A 4012-nucleotide genomic window follows, 5' to 3' on the forward strand; every position below is an offset into this window, starting at 1 on the left:
CACACACACACACACACACACACACACACACACACACACACACTCACACATACACACACACACAATAAAGGGGTGGACGCACATGCTGATAAGCTAATAATCAGTTCACCTTTGCTTTTCCAAATTCACTTTGTTCATTAATTCAGTGGGAAAACAGAATGAGACGGTGTAAAGATAAAAACAGGCCTTTTCCATGCTCCCCTCTGCAGCAAGCATCACCAATCACGTTTTCTTTAAGATAAGAGACATTAGAAAAGAGAAAAAAACAACATATCTTTAGACAATATTTGTTTAAACCCTATATATTTAGGTCATTTAAAGTGGTAAAATGTTACTTGTAGGGTTGTACTAAACTCTTATCAAGAGAAATCCCAGATTCACAGAAAAAAAAATTGTGTTTCAACCCAACATTTAAAAGAAAGCCCTTTGTTTTCAGCTTTTCTGAGCTTGTTGTTTTGGTGTTTTAGTGTTTCCCAGTTGTCATCAGTCACTGTCTCCTCTTGTTGAAAAGAAAAAGTCAGGAAGTTAAAAAACAAGACAGACTTGAACATAATAAACTTAAATATAAATTGTTTTCAATGTACTTTATATGTGTAACAAGACTGAGAACATCCCAACATGTAAAACATCTTTTATGGACACAAACAAGTCTTTTTCTGATGAAATGATTCAATTTGTGGACATTTTTTGAGGGATTTTGTCAAGTTGAACGACTGGAAGCTGCTGTGGGCATTGTCTTTAGAAGCACTGAGTCCAGTTTATTCTGCAGGACAGAGGAGCTTGACAGGACCTCAGTGGAGAAACGATGACTTATGTTGTTTGTACTTAAAGTTAGATTCAATTACACAACAGAAAGATTACTCAGATGTGTTAAAGCATCACACACTCACTGGGTGGTCCAGTGTAACATGGTTGGCACACATTTCTCTTGTTAATTAGAAGTTCAGTTTGGAGTTTTACGTGATCCTCATTATCATCATGAACTTGTGCTCACTCATCCTTCTCTCTTGTCATTTGTGATGTAAATACAGTAACTTTTAAAAAAATAAAACGAACATGATGATAAAGTCTGGCAAACGGCTCTGCTTTGTTATTCCTCATAGTTGACCGACACAAGCTCTAATTAGAGCTCGGAGCTGCAAAATGATCCAGGTCTGAAGTCCATGTTTATGGTTATTTTACTACAGATTTAAAACGGTCCTTACATGCATCTGTTTTGAAAGTTTGAGTGATATTTTATGAGGCTTTGGTGAAGGGCGAGTGACGCCTTAAAGGCTGAATTTGTTCATTTGGGTGTCATGTTTAGCTCTTAAATGCCATAATTCTTTAATTATTTAAAAGACTAATTAAATGATGGATAAAATGGGAGAAAAACCCTGATTTGTGATGATGAAAGAAGTCCAGTCTAAAGGGCCATTTTTGTCTCAGAGAGCAGCTGACTCTATTTAKCATGGTCCATAATTGATTTGATGCATTATGAAAGGGTTACTTAGAAATCAGAGCTGAATGGCATCACATGGAAACATGTCATGTTGCTGTAAGCAGCTCGGCAGCATGTGATGCTTCCACAGACGTCTGGCTTCTGTTCGAGAGAGCAAAGAACGAATGAGGCTACAGAACCATTTTTGGTGCTTAATTATTTACCTACAAACTTTTTTCTTAAAACAATTTTTTTACTGTGATCATGGAGAATATCTGAAGTTAAGTCCAATCATTTGTAAGATAAATTTCTTTAATAATCTCAGTACAGTTGTGAGAATTACAGCACAGTAAAATAAAGTAACCTCTCCAAACAGGTTAGGAAGAGGTTCTGAAGAGGTATGTAGCATTCAGAAAAAAAAATCCTAAACATATGTTTATAAGATCTACTTCTTTTAAGGAGCACTATTTATTAGTGAGGTATTAAAGAGGTCAAAGATTGCACCAAGAAAGCACCAAAGTTCAACAAAAGAGATTAGAGTTTTTGCTCATGAAAGCACATCTAAAGCTCCAGATGGTTCTGATGGAAAAGTGGTCATCAGTTAAAATGTCAAAACATGAAGCTGATCTTGACCAATGAAAAAAAAAAACATAACCTTTTAGACTTTGAAGAAAAATACCCAGGACTAGCACCAACTTAATACTCTTATCAGACAAAAACAGAGTGGAAGCACGAAGCATGGTGGAGTTAGGGTCATGTTTTGAAGATGTTCCCTTTTAATGAACAATCATTGAGAATTTAATCATAAAGGAATCAATAATGAATAGATCAAAAAGAAAAAAATTAGGTCCTCTGGATGGGTTCTTCTTTAGTGAAACGTTTCGTCTCTCCTCCAAGAGACTTCTTCACTCTGATGAGTTTCAGATGAACTCAGCCTTATAAGCACTGCCTCCACATGGACAAACAGGTTAGTCATATGCAAAAGAGGACCATCGCTTAACAATAGGCTTGATTAGCTCTATTGTTCATAGAGGGTCATGTGCCCCATCACCTGACTTATTGGTTTGGATGCTGTGGCTCTTTGGTGTTGTGTCATGTGTATGTAGTGAATGCAGGCGGGGCTCAACGTCCCTTTGTTTTTGTTTTTCCCCCCTTGTGTTGGTCATCATTGGGGCCCTGATTCACACCTTTTGCTCACAGGGGTCTGAGTCATACTTGTAATAGCAGCATTGTATGAGGAGGACAACTGGACATGAAGGCCTCCACCTCTGTTTAATGGTGGCCCTCTTTTGCATGTGACTAACCTCTTTGTCCATCATGTGGAGGCAGGGCTTATAAGGCTGAGTTCACCTGAAACTCATCAGACTGAAGAAGTCTCTTGGASGAGAGATGAAATGTTTCACTAAAGAAGAACCCATCCAGAGGACCTACTTATTTTTTCTTTTTGATTTTTTTCTACCTGGATTACTGAGATGCATCAGGACAGTAATGAATAGAATTAAACAAAGATAAACTCTCAAGTTTCCCAATCAGAATAATAATAACAACAACAATAATAATAAAAATAATCTCCACATACAAAACCAAACTGAACAGCAACAGCCAGTATAATGATTGCAAAACTTATTAGTGATCTAATTTGGTCATTCTCAAACTTTTCAACTTTAGATTAAAAAAACAGAGATTTCTAACCCCAACTATCAAATTAAAGTAAAATAATGTTGAACATTTTTATGACTGTAGCTCGGTGGTCGGTGCAGTGGTTTCATAATCCTGAGGCTGCAGGTTCAAACTCAGGTTTGGTTAAGAAGGATATCGGGTGTAAAACAACTAGACCACTAAATCTTTCATGGTAGTTTGCTTGTTGCAGCCTAAGAAAGAACATACAATGAAGACATTTTGTTTGTGCAAAAAGTATTATGTAGGTAAACATTCACCTTGAAGGAGCTGTAGCTGTTTTGCTTCGTGGGATGAGCAGAAACCTCAGAGACATTGTAGCTTTAAAGCAAAATGAGCTTCTACACAGAAGATAAAGTTACAAATAAACCTGCGCACGCTTTTTTTYCCCCGTCTTCATGTTTTTCGGTTGGTTTGTTTAACAAGGAAGCAGATCTGTTGATTAACCGAGAAAGGTATTTTTTAATTTCAGGTTGTACTGGGTTAAAAAGGGGGGAAAAGCCAGAGGCGCAGGAAATAAACTGCACGAGGTTCAACATAAATTCCAGTGCCCTGACTAACTGAAGGACTTTTGAGTTTCAGTGTCAGTTTAAACAAAATAAAAAAAAAAATGAAACTGAAAGTGCGCCATCCCGCTCAGCTGACACAGASAGTTGGATTGTGTAATAGTGTTATGCAGTTAGGAAGTTTCATCAAACAGAAATGTGTGCATTTATTTGGAGTTTTAACCAACTTTAGTGTTGTGTTAGCCTGGTACTCAGCAGCAGATCTGTCACAGGAGCAGACTGAGATTAAAGGTCTGTCTGCTGCTGCACAGCCATGAAAATGTTCTGTCACAGACAGAGTATCAGCTTTCTGTAGACACACACACACACACACACACACACACACACACACACACACACACACACACAC

This window comes from Austrofundulus limnaeus, unplaced genomic scaffold, assembly GCF_001266775.1.
Source record: "Austrofundulus limnaeus strain Quisiro unplaced genomic scaffold, Austrofundulus_limnaeus-1.0 Scaffold55, whole genome shotgun sequence".
In the NCBI taxonomy this organism is placed as follows: domain Eukaryota; kingdom Metazoa; phylum Chordata; class Actinopteri; order Cyprinodontiformes; family Rivulidae; genus Austrofundulus; species Austrofundulus limnaeus.